General features: G+C 36.8%; 1 long non-coding RNA gene across 6 annotated transcripts; it reads right to left on the bottom strand.

Annotated features, from left to right (window-relative positions):
• Positions 1-2,241: 2,241 nt before the first annotated feature.
• Positions 2,242-10,332, bottom strand: LOC103973668 (uncharacterized). 6 transcript variants are annotated; one of them, XR_010480365.1, is made up of 4 exons: positions 9,574-10,314; positions 5,142-9,488; positions 3,576-3,658; positions 2,242-3,419 (listed from the first exon to the last, which is right to left on the bottom strand). It is a non-coding gene; the product is annotated as an uncharacterized LOC103973668 (long non-coding RNA). The 6 variants fall into 6 exon arrangements; XR_001976509.2 differs by having other exon boundaries at positions 3,576-9,488; positions 9,574-10,316; XR_010480364.1 differs by having other exon boundaries at positions 2,242-3,658; positions 5,114-9,488.
• Between the last annotated feature and the right edge of the window lie 3,713 nt (positions 10,333-14,045).

Raw genomic sequence — 14,045 nt, 5'->3', positions numbered from 1 at the left:
ATAATAGTTGTGAATCTTCTTTAACTTGTGTTTTTATTTGCCTTCTCTTCTATCCTTGTTTGATCATATATGCTAAGAAGAAAAAAACTTTTAAATAGAGTATAGACAAGACAATTTTATTTTTCTTCTTTTTGAAATTCGTTGTGTATGGTAAGATACAAGTATGGTTTAGATCCATACCAGTGTGGGCCTGAACCAGTATAGGTCTGATACTCGAGATTCAATTCTTCGACCTGAACCGGTACAAGTTTTGACTCTTGAGATCCAAGTATTGTTGAAATGGACAACAATTCAAGATAATACTCATCAAGGGCAATAAAATGACATCACCAATATAACATTGTGTCAAAGTTTGTGTCACAGAAAATGGGTAACAATTCCAAGAACAAGGACAAAACCCATCAAAGGTGGCATCATTTTATTCCAACAGAGAGGCAAGTAGAGATTACAGCAAATTGTATGACCAATACATGAAGCAAAATCATGTTGATTGCTCTTAAAGATCTTTTGCTTAGTCAATACATAAATATTTGGTTTTGCTGCTCAGTTAAAACACTAGTAGAAAATATTTGGTAATATCCTCCATGAAATTGAACACTAAGTAGATGTAAGTTTCTAGCTTCTTGTATTATCCATCACATCTCCACATCACTACCTCTAGTGACAAACAAATGATATGATAGAGAAATTTTATACCAATAAGCACATTAGTAATACAAACATAAATTAGAATGCTTAAAGAATTTGCCCTATTGACTCGAAACACACAGACATTACATAAGAAGTTCAAATAGAAAATAGAATTTGCACTATTGACTCGAAGCACACAGACATTACATAAGAAGTTCGCATAGAAAATTGTATTTCAGTAGGCAATGAAAACATCAATTTCAGTAAGAATTAATTAAATCATAAGATTAGAATGCTTAAGACTCCACAAAGTGAAACATTAAATAAGAAGTTTCAAAAGGTGAAGATATATCATTGTTTCACTAACATATGTATCACTAATTTTACTATATCTGTACTGATATGCAATAAACTAATCATCTTTGAAATCATAGAAAATATCAATGGACTTATGCATGAGAAAAAAAAAGGGGCTACACACTTGAACAGGTAGTTCAGATTGGCATTGATTCACCCTGCTTCTATACACAAGCAGAACAGAAGTACCCAACTACAACCCCCATTAGAAAAGAAATTCAATTGTGTACACAAAATAAGCATGCTATTCTTACTGGCACTGGAATATCCTTAGCTTAGTATAATCTATTATACTATCATCTCATTCACAAAAAAGACCTACAATAATTAAGTAATCTATTATCTCTAACCATTAAATACTTTTGATCCATAAAACATGGCTTAATTATCAGAACACTCGTTGTAGTGCTCTACCCATTCAACTTTTACTGTCCTAAAATGATAGATCCGTTCATTCCATCCATCCTGCATCCTCAACTCCTTACTAATACTAAAATCACAATTCAAGAATTCAGTTGTAACCCTGGGAAATTAAACACAACTACATGAAAATCAATATAACCACAGTTAGCTATAGCGAAACAATGAATGACCAATTGTTCATCATCAATAAAAATAGAAATTAAACTTTATTTTTATTTTTATATTTTTTTTAAATTTGTTACAATAAGATGCCAGTATGGTTTAGACCCATACCAGTATGCGCTAAACCAGTATAGGTCTGATACTCGATATTCAATTCTTCGACCTGAACTAGTATAGATCTGATACTTGAGATTCAATTCTTTGGTTGGAATGGACAAAAATTCAAGATTATACTTACGAAGGGAATAAAATGACATCACCATACAACATTAAAACAAAGTTTGTGACTCTTTAGCATGGAATGGATGATGATTCAGAAAAGGGGATGAAAACCAATCAAAAGTGGCATAAGTATCACATATAAAGTACATGGCAAATATTGAGAATACAAAAGAATCTAAACCCAAAGATGTAAGAAAGCAATATAAAATTTCCATGATGAATTCACTAGACAAGAACAGAGACATAAATATAACATATAAAGTGCTTGCTAATCTAGGTAGTTGAAAATAAATCTAGCATAAATACACATTACCAAATGCTACAACCAAGACACTCTCATGTCTTGCCAATATGAAGAAATGAAAAGACAATGCATGACATGGGATACCCATCATTTTTTGTGTAAGACACCCAAAAATTCACATATAATCACATAACACATCAACATCTGAAGGCCAATGCAAATAAAGGGAAAGGCAAGAGGCCTTGTAGTGCATAAAACACCCATTGTTTTGATACTCCCAACACATATAAACAGTACAGGCTTCCTGTAGATATTCCAACTACATGGTCATATTGCAGGAAACTAACAAAGGTGAATCATTCTATGTCCTCCGTTAAAAGTGGATAAATACAGGAAATATCCCTTTTCATGTCTGCAATCCAATGAAGAAAAGATTGACCATCATACAATGAAGATATGGTTCTGCAATCTTGATTCCTGGTATTGTGCATCTTTGCTTCATCATAGAACTCATTCACTAATTTCAGAATACCAGAATAAAAGAACCAACCCAAACTGTTTCTTCGGTTGATCCAAGAGAATAGATACTCCTTTCCCTCAAAAATATTATCTATATGATGCCGAGCTGCTCAATTCTTGTTTTCCCAAAACAAATTTCAAATGCAACATATATGTTCAACAAAAAAACTGCATATCAAACTTGAAGAAAATATGCCTGAGAAAAGCAAAGAAATTGTAACTTATATTGCAACCACAGTTCTTATCAAAGCCAGGATAAGCCCATCTTGCATCAAACACAGGATCCAGCAAAAGCTCTTACCATTGTCTGGATATTGCAACCAAAATGAAGATCCAAAGGAAGGGTAAGCAAAATTTTCGATCTACCCTCACAAAAGAAAGCATGCCAGAAGAACTTCTCAATGACAAGCCAAAACCCATTAGAAGAAAATATCCAAACCAATGTATGCCAGATGACCAGTAACTAAAAAATATGATCACTAGTTCACTACAACAAAAGCTGGCACATCACATGATAGAAGTGAAAAAGTGGAGCTGCAAGTCATAACTGATCCATCTTTCAAAGTTCATCTAATCTCTGACAAGTCATTCCCACCAAGGATAATATCAAATTACATAAACACATGGCTAATTGGCAACAAAATTCTATAGCTCAAAGAAACACAGTAACCATCATTATAACATCACAAAGTTCATCTATAACATTTTGATCCATACTAAAAAAAATAAACTCAAAGACCTAACGTTGATTGCGTTAGAACTTAACATATTTGTCTATACAATCGAAAACAACATGCAAACAATTTGAGATTTTTTTGACCCCCTTTCAAAAGACATCTCCCTCCAGAAGAACAAGAAGAAGCTGTAGCAAAATATTTGACTATGAGTGCAGATAGAACTTCTATTCTTCATGCTAACCAAAACAATAATCTTGAAATCTTGTTTGTATCAAATATGGTTGTAAGAATCTTCATCAATGAAATATTCGATCTGCAATTGGGTCTCTACAAGAAGATACCTTGACAAAAGTTAGACTCCTTTGTTTACAATGTGAAGGCTCCATGCTTTAGTTAATAACATGATATTCCAAAACCTCCATGTCTAGAAAAATAACAGAACTATTAGAAAAATGTGATAGGTAGCTCCCAAAACAAGCTTCAAGTAGACTAACAACAAATATAATGACCAACAAAATGGTACTTCAGCCCACGAAGATAACAATTCTACTAAAGATCAGCAATATGGAATGAGTTTCAAGGAAAAAAATCAAGAGAACATGGCATGTTTGTACCTCCAAACTGATACATGGAAAGAGAAACAATGCATCTTAAAACACTTTTATTCAAAGCCATCACTTGCAGGTATAGAATTGCTTCACAAATCCATATAACAATCAAGGACAATTATCATAACCCAAGACCACCATCCAAAACTCATTTATGGCAATAAGTACCTGTATGAGCCATCATTACCATGTCCTAACTTCCAAACAAGATATAAGGAAACATGATTCAAAAGAGAAACTAGAAGTTAATTAAGAAGAGAAACCCAAAAGAGTGGTAGTTAAAAAACATAAAATAATTAATATGTTAGTAGTATGAGAAGAGGTAGAGAAAGACCTAAAAAGACTTAAATAAAAATTATAAATAAAGATTTAAATACTTTAAACTTAACTAAACATATAACTTTTTACATATTTCAATGATGGCAAAAGATCCAAGTAGCCGAGCCCAAATAATCAGGACTTACGATTTTATAGTTGTTGTTATTGTAGTAAAAACCCAAAAGAGTACTTTTAAGAGCCAAAGGTTCACAAAGTCAAAGTGAAAATAATGTCCATCCAAATGTAATTCCGTGGAATGGTTGGACTGCATTTTGGCAATAAATGAACAGCCATCAGGCCATTGGAAACCATGGCTCTATGGAATTCAAGAAAATTCAACAAAATCGGCGGACAACCTCTACAACCAAACATGAATACCAATGGATGCAATTAACCCAATATGGAAATGGTTTTCTCTTCTTCTCCCTCTTCTTTGAACGCCCTCTCCTTCTTCCTTCTTCGATGCTTCTCCCTCAACTTCGCCATAGCTAGGTTAATACCGCCCAATAGTAGACGGTAATGATCGAAATTTCAACCGTTACCGCCCGAAACAGCCCTGTATCGTCTAATACGGGACTATATCGAGTGGACCGCTCAGTAGCGAGCAGTCCGCGTATCGCCCGGTACATACTGTCCGATACAGGCGGTATGATTCGAAATCGCGAAGCTTGCTTCTAATAAGACTTGCCAACCAAGGAACTGCTGAAAATTCATCACAACAAGAATAATTAACATTTGGACGAAAAAAAATATCTAGTTCACTCATAATTCGCACTCCTAAATCTAAACTAGCCTTATCAAAAATGTAAAACCTATATCTAATACCAAATACAACCCAAGAAAGGTCAGTATCCATGTCTAATCACCAGACATATGGCTAATGCTGATGCTTCTGGAACACCACACAAAAACACTATGAATAGAACATACAGAAAACATAGAAAAAGACTAACTTCAAAAGCGCAAATTTATAAAATGTACCAAGCTTGCTGACTTGAGTAGTAGAGATATCCAACAGATGCAGCAATGCTGATGACGGTTAGATAATGTTTAAAACCAAATACCATTGGACCAAAGCAAAACACTCACGTGCCCATGCAAAACTAGATGCCCATATGCTTTCCTTTTGACAAAAATAAAAACAAACAAACATATTTTGATGAGTAACTGTATCAAATGACCAACTTGTGCACATTAAGTGCAACAAATAATAGTTGAAAGTAGTGAGGGCCAACTAAACCAGCACAAAACAGATGCATCCATTGTTCAGAGCATTTCGGAAGACCTGCATCCATGATAATAAGCAGCATGTTACAGCAAAGAAACCCCTTAAATATAACACCATCTAATGGAAAACCTATTTTAATCATTCAACAGAAACCAGAGGATGCTTGACAAACTGCATCATGGGCTTCGTGTGGTCTCCAAACAGATAATAACCACATAAACAACACAGCCTCACCAACCACATTGATAATATACATAGAATCTGCCACAAGAGATTGAGAATTTCGGATCACAGTACTCGTGAGTTATGACAATCAAATCTTTCAAAGCACTAGAAGCATAAAAAATATTAATGCTGCAAATTGTGAAGTCCTCTGAGAGAACATAAGGAAACGCCTCAAGTGCTTAACATAATAATCAGAATTAACTTCAACCAATAGACGCTGTCATAACTCCTAACCAAAGTAGAAATCTGAGAGAATCCCAGAAGAGATGAATGAGACATTCAAATGATCTTCTAAAAAGACTTGTCCAGCAAGTAACTGCTGAAAATTCACAACAACAAGAATAATTAACAATTGGACAAAAAAATAATATCTCAAAAATTCGTGCATAATTTGCACACCCAAATCTAATCTAGCCTTGTCAAAAAGGAAAAATCTATTGTTTCATACCAAATACAATCCAAGAAAGGTCAGTTACCATGTCTAAATACCAAAATTATGGGAAATGCTGATGCTTCTGCAACTGCAAACAAAAACACTAGGAATAGAACATTCAGAAAACATAGAGAAAGACTAACTTCAAAAAAGCAAATTTATAAAATGTACCAAGTAAGCTGACGAAAGTAGTAGGATAGGGAAAATAATCAACGATTAAACAGCCAGTTAATGGAACCTCTTCCTTGAGAAACTTCTACATCCAACAAGAGATAAACAACAGACACAGCAATGTTGATGATAGGGTTAGAGCATACTGAAAACCAAATGCCATAGGAAGGTAGCAAAACATTCACATCTCTCTTTCAAAAATCTATTGTCACATGCCCATGCAAAACTAGATGTCCATCTCCTTTCCCTTGCACACAACAAATAAAAACAATCCATATTTTGATGAGAACCATATCAAAACACCAACATGTGCACATAAGTGCAACAAATAATAGTTGAAAGTAACGAGGACCCATTGTTCAAACCAGATAATAAGCAATGTATGTCACAGCAAAGAAACCCCTTAAAGATAACACTATCTAATGGAAAACCTATTTTAATAATTCAACGGAAAGCAAAGCATCCTTAACAAACTGCACCTTTGGGTCTGTGTGCGCACCACACAGATAATAACCACATAAACACCACAGCATCACTAACCACATCAGTGAGACATTTAGAATCTACCACAAAAGAGACTCGAGAATTTTGGATCACAGTACTTGCGAGTTATGACAATCTAATCTTTCAAAGCACTAGGATCATAAAAACCCTAAATCCTGCAAATTGTGAAGTCCTTTGAGAGAATGCAAGGAAAAACCTAAAGCAATTAAAATAATAATTGAAATCAACTATAACCAATAGAAGCTGTCGGAACTCCTAACCTCTCAATCTTCTGTAATTCTTATTATTTAGTGTCATATTAAAAAAACATATACAAGATAACTGAAACTAAATACCTCAAGACAGGTTAAAAAAAAAAGACAATTAAGCTGCAAATTACAATTCTGACAAAGAATCTAAGAAGAGACAAATCAGAAATTCATATGACCTTCAAATAATACTTGCCATGCAAGTAGCTGCTGAAAATTAACAACAATAGGAATACTTAACATTTGGACAAAAACATAATATCCCAAAAAATCGTGAATAATTTGCACTCATAGATCTAAACTAGCCATATCAAAAAGGTAAAACCTATGTTTCATACCAATTACAATCCAAAAAAGGACAGTACCCATGTCTAATTACCAGACTTATGGCTAATGCTGATGCTTCTGCAACTGCACACAAAAACACTAGTAATAGAACATTAAGAAAACAAAGAGAACGAATAACTTCAAAAGTGCAAATTTATAAAATGTCACAAGCATGCCAACAGAAGTGGCAGACAGGGAAAATAAACAACAATTAAACAGCCAGTGCAGAAAAAATGAGAAGTTAATGGAACTTCTTACTTGAGACCCGTCTACATCCAACTAGAGATATACAACAGGCACAGCAAAGTTGATCAAAGGGTTAGAGCATATTTAAAACCAAATACCATAGGAAAGTAGCAAAACACACACATCTCTCTTTCAAAAAACTACTCACATGTCCATGCAAAAATAGATGTCCATCTCCTTTCCCTTGCACACAACAAATAAAAACAAACAACCATATTTTGATGAGAACCGTATCAAATGACCAACTTGTGCAGACAAGTGCAACAAATAATAGTTGAAAGTAATGACGGCCAACTAAACCAGCACAAACTGGACATATTCATTGTTCAGACTCTGGTTCAGAGCATTTCAGAAGACCTGCATCCATGATAATAAGCAGTGTATTTCACAGCAAAGAACCCCCTAAAATATAACAGAATCTAACGGAAAACCTATTTTAATCATTCAAAGGAAACCAGAGCATCCTGAACAAACTGCATCATAGGGTCTGTGTGGGCTCCATACAGATAATAACCACATACACAACACAGCCTCACCAACTGCATATAGAATCTGCCACAAAAGAGAGCTCGAGAATTCTGGATCAAGGTATTCACGAGTTATAACAATCAATCTTTCAAAGCACTAGAAGCATATAAACCATAAATACTGTGCAGTCCTCTGGCAACGGAAAACCTCAAGTAATTAAAATAATAATCGGAATCAACTAGAACCAATAGAAGCTGCCGTAATTCCTAAACTCTCGATCTTCCGTATTTCCTATGATTCATCATCATACTCAAAAAACATCTACAAGATAACTGGTACCAAATACCTCATGACCTGACCAGAAGCAGGTTAAAACAAAAAGACAACTAAGCTGCAAAGTAGATATCTGACAAAGAATCCCAGAAGAGACAAATGAGAAGTTCAAATGATCTTCTAATAAGACTAGTCCAGCAAGTAACTGCTGAAAATTCATGACAACAAGAACAATTAACATTTGGATAAAAACATAAAATCTCGAATTTTTGGGAATAATTTGGACTCCTAAATCTAAACTAACCTTACCAAAAATGTAAACCCACTTCTCATACCAAATACAATCCAAGAAAGGTCAGTAACCATGTCTATTTACCAGACTTATGGCTAATGCTGATCCTTCTGCAACTGCAAACAAAAAGTGCAAATTTATAAATTTGCAAATTTATAAAAAGTGCAAATTTATAAAATGTGCAAATTTAACATTCAGAAAACATAGAGAAAGACTCACATCAAAAGTGCAAATTTATAAAATGTACCAAGCATGCCAACGGAAGTAGTAGACAGGGAAAATAATCAACAAATTAAACTGCCAATGCTGAAAAAATGAGAAGTTAATGGAACCTCTTCCATTAAAACCAAATACCAAAAGAGAGCAAAACAATCACATCTCTCTTTCAAAAAGATACTGTCACATGCCCATGCAAAACTAGATGTCCATCAGCTTTCCCTTGCACAACAAATAAAACAAACAACCATATTTTGATGAGAACCGTATCAAAATAACTGACTTGTGCACATAAGTACAACAAATGATAGTTGAAAGTAACGAGGGCCGACTAAACCAGCACAAACCGGACACATCCATTGTTCAGAGCATTTCTGAGGACCTGCATCCATGATAATAAGCGGTGTGTGTCACAGCAAAGAAACCCCTTAAATAAACCACTATCTAATCGAAAACCTATTTTTATCATTCAACGGAAACCAGAGGATCCTTAACAATCTTCATCACAGGCTCAGTGTGGGCTCCATACAGATAAAAACCATATAAACACCACAGCCTCACCAACCACCAGCCGCGTCGATGATATATATAAAATCTGCCACAAAGGAGAGATCGATAATTTGGGATCATCGTACTAGCGAGTTAGGATAATTTAATCTTTCAAAAAACTAGGAGCATAAGCAACTTGTGAAGTCCCCTGAGAGAACGCAAGGAAAAAATCATCCAATTAAAATAATAATCGGAATCAACTAAATCCAATAGAAGCTGTCGAAACTCCTAACCTCTCAACCTTCCGTATTTCTTAGGAAAATAGATCATCCAATTTCGTGTTTGAAGTGCTCGAAAAATAAAACGACATATATCAAAATTTTCCGATCCATCATCGATCGAAAATAGATTACCCAATTCGTTCAAGACCAATTTCAACTGCTCAATAACGTAAACCACAAGATTTGAAAGGCTTTTGATCTACCATCCATCAAAATCAGATCTTCCGATTCGCTCAATACCAATTTCAAGTGCCCGAATCCGAAATCACACGATTAAAAGGCTTTGGATGCACCACCTATCGAGAACAGATCATCCAATTCGAAAACGAAATCAACGAAAAACGGACGGCTGAGGAATTGGGTGCACCGCCATCGACGATCAACGGGTGGCTAAGGAGACACGGAACGACGCATACCAGAAACCAAAACAACGGTGGCAAGGAAGGGCAGGGAGTCCCGTCACTTATAGATTTCAAGCGAGGCAGCCAACGATCCAGATCAGAGTGTAAAGGAAAGAAGCAACGGCTGAGATGGAATTCCTTCTTAGTTGTGGCCGACAAGAACGAATCGGTGGGAAGGGTCGGTCGTTGCTGCATAAGAACGGCAAGTTGGAAACATGCCGTGGGATACACGCAGTTGCCCGTGGAAGGTCGGTCGGTGCTGTATAAGAACGGCAAGTTGGAAACACGCCGTGGGAAACACGCAGTTGCCCGCGGATTTCTCCAGGAAAGGTGAGAGAAGGTTCCCGACGCATCCTCTCTGGTGCGCCGTTCGTTTAGAGGACAAGAAATGGTTGATTAGAAACTTTAACATAATAATAATAATAATATCTATTGTGGAAGACTGGCTTATAGGAATTCGTTCTGGACCATTTATATTTTAAAAATTTAATGATAATATTATTTTTAAAAAAAATATTTTTAGACTATTTATTATTAATAGATACTTTTTTATATTTTTTAAACATATTACTATTTATTATAATCCTTAAAATACGTCTTATTGTTAGAACCATTGCAGATTCGAAACTTAGGGTTGATCTCTTTAGGGGATCGACCTCGTTGTAACTCTACAGGGGTTCCTCCCTCCAAGTTGTTGCTCAAAGACTGCAGAAAAGATTCATCTATTGCTTATCAAAAGAGAAGGAATACATGGCTATTTATAGGGTTTCTAAACCCTAACTCCTAATAGGACTCCTACTCAAGACTCCTACTTCTAACCAATTCCTAATAGGACTTCTACTCAAGACTCCTATTCCTTTACAACTCCTAATTCTTCTCTAAGAAACAACCTTCTAACCCTAGCCGGCCTCTTCACTTCTTTAATAGGGGTCGGCTTAGGTAGGTTTTATATGAATGTCCCTCTCAATTAGGACTCTCCTAGCTAGAGTCCTAACAGACCCGCCCTCTTCAAATCAGCCTTGTCCTCGAAGCTGACGATTCATGAATTTTGGGAATTTGATCTTCAAATCGTCATAGTTCTCCCAAGTGGCATCTTCTGTTGGTAGGTTCACCCATTGTATTAGCACTTTAGTAGTGGGTCGTTGTCGTCGAGTCACGATCCGTCGATCAATAATGGCACTTGGTTGGGTCTGGAGTTCTCCTTGGATAGTCATATTTGGTGGGTAGCTTTGGGCTGTCTCCAAGCATCTACTTACAACTTTTGTCTGGCCGTCGATTTGTGAGTGATATGCCATACTCCTTTTCAATTTAGTACCCTGCATATGGAATAACTTTATCCAAAATCTACTCGTGAAGATGCAAGTAGAATTTATCATAAGCACAATGCGTCCCTTATAGTGTAATTCTTTTGAGTCCCAATTGTAATGAGCCACGGAGCTTGGTTCTTCCTCCAATTTTTTTATAATCTTACTAGTCTCTGAATCTTCCTGTCATTCCATCTTAATATCCTCAAGGAGGTCGCTGGTCGGAAGTGAAACGGTTGAAACTTCAGCTTGCTCGGGTAACTACGAAAGCGCATCTGCAAGAATATTCTCTTTCCCCTTTTTGTAAGTTATTTCATAATCAAATATAAGAAGTTTTGTTACCCATTTTTGCTGCTCAGGGGATGATATCTGTCGCTCCAAAAAATACTTGAGGCTTTTATGGTCGGTTTTAATTTAAAATCGTCGACCAATCAAGTAGGGTCTCCACCTCGTTGTTGCGCGCACAATGGCGAGCATCTTCTTATCATATATTGACTTATTTTGATGAGAGGGAGATAATGTCTTGCTAGTGTATGCGAGTGGTTGACCATCTTGCATGAGAATGGCTCCAATTCCGACTCTAGATGCGTCGGCCTCAATAATGAAGGGTCGGTTGAAATCTGGTAGTGTTAGCACCGGCGTCGTCGTCATGACTGCCTTAAGTTTGTTGAAGGAAGTGGAGGCTCTATCCAACCATTGGAAGACATCTTTTTCCAGTAAGGAAGTAAGTGGTGCATTGATCTTTCCATAGTTTTTCATGAACTTGCGGTAGAAGCCTGTTAAACCCAGAAAGCCATGTAGCAATTTTATGTTTCTCGGGGTCGGCTAGTTTTGCATTTCTCCAATTTTGAAGGGGTCCATTGCCACACCTTCCTCTGATATGATATGCCCAAGATATTCCACCTTCTATTGAAGAAAGCAAAAATTCGTAGTGGTTGTTGTGTGTTCAAAAGGTGGTTTTCGGTATGTCTTCTTCGCACGCTCGTATTTGATGATACCCGGATCAAAGGTCCAGCTTTGTAAAGATTTGTGCTCCCTTTCATCTAGCAATTGATCTACTATTGGAATAAGGTATTTGTCCTTGATGGTTATGCCATTGAGAGCTCGGTAATCAACACATATTCGCCTTGTTCCATCCTTCTTGCATACAAATAGCACTGGTGAAGAGTAGAGGTTGCAACTTGGCCGAATAACTCCTATTTTGAGCATCTCTTTTACAATCCTTTCTATTTCATCCTTCTGGAGATGTGGATACTGATATGGCTGAGCATTTGCTGAAGATTTGCTTGGAAAGATCGTTATACAATGATCATGCCGACAGGTAAGAGGTAGGTTACGCGGTTCGTCAAATATATTTGAAAATTCAGCAAGCAAAGGAAGTAGATTTAGATCTTCAAATTCTGTTGGCTCTCCCTTAGTTTGCTGCTCAAGTTGTACCAAAAAGCCACTGCATGCTTTATGCAAAACCTTCTCCATTTGTTATGTGCAAATCGTTGTTATGTCGCCCCCACGTTTCTCGTGCAATGTCACCTGTTTCTCCTTACTGTAAAATTTCATAATTAGTTTCATAAAATTCCAGGAAATATCACCTAATGTCATCAACCATTTAATTCTGAGCATGGCCTCATGATTGTTAAGAGGGAGAAGGAAGAAATCTGTAATTATCTCTTGGTCCTACAACAATAGTTTCTCCTGCGGGCACCTACGATCACAATTCAAAATCCGTCCGTCGGTGACCTTAACATCAAACCTGCAGCGATTCTCGATAGGTAATGCTATCCAAATAGCAAGCTTACTATTTAGGAAGTTAGTAGTACTGCCCGTGTCGATGAGAACAGTGATCGGTTGTTGTTTGAGAAGGCCTCCAACTTTCATCGTTTGCAGGTTTGAGTAGCCGGCTAGTGCGTGTACTGTAATGTCAGTCGGTTGTGGCTCTTCTTCCGCATCTTCTTTATATTCAATATTCTTTTCTGAATGTTCAATGACCTCTTCTTTTATTGGTTCAATCATAAGAAGTCTTCCTTTCATCATTTGCGGGTTTGAGTAGCCAGCTAGTGTGTGTACTGTAACATCGGTCGGTTGTGGCTCTTCTTCCGCATCTTCTTCGTTATGTTTAAGGCTCTCTTTTGAATGCTCAATGACCTTTTCTTCTACTGGTTCAATCAAAAGAAGTCTCCCTTTTCTACAGCAATGCTTGTAACTCCATGGCTCGTCGCAATGCCAACATAACTGCTTCACAAATTGCTCCTGAAGCTCTTCTCTTATCAACTTCTTTAGTGCAAGGACTCGATCGACAGTAGGGGGAGCTAAGGGCTTCAGTATTTCTGGTTGAGGAGCAACTCTAGTCCTCCAAGCTTCATGATTCAATCGCTCCTCTTGATGTCGTACGAAAGAGATGACTACCATAAGCGTGTACGGTTGTCGCGCTTTAACTTCTCCCCGGATCTTTGGCTTCAAGCCCTCAATGAAGGTCGTCAATAGCTGTTTTTGAGACCAATCATGAGTTTGATTAGATAACCTTTCAAACCTGGTTTGGTACTCCTGAATGGTGGAGGTTTGTCGGATCTTTGCTAATTGTCCGTCAATATTCTCGTAATCGGTTGGTCTGAAACGGATCAGCAATCCTTCTTATGGCATCCCCTGTATGGCATCCCCTTTAAGATGTATAGTTGTAATTTTCACCATAGATGCGTCCGCGGTTTTGTGGTACCAAAAATATCGCTCCGCACGCGAAATCTAACCAATCGGGTCTCCTTCTTCCCATCTAGGGAAGTCCACC

Source organism: Musa acuminata, chromosome BXJ1-2 (assembly GCF_036884655.1).
Source record: "Musa acuminata AAA Group cultivar baxijiao chromosome BXJ1-2, Cavendish_Baxijiao_AAA, whole genome shotgun sequence".
Taxonomy (NCBI): domain Eukaryota; kingdom Viridiplantae; phylum Streptophyta; class Magnoliopsida; order Zingiberales; family Musaceae; genus Musa; species Musa acuminata.
This window is presented reverse-complemented; position numbering and strand designations above follow the sequence as displayed.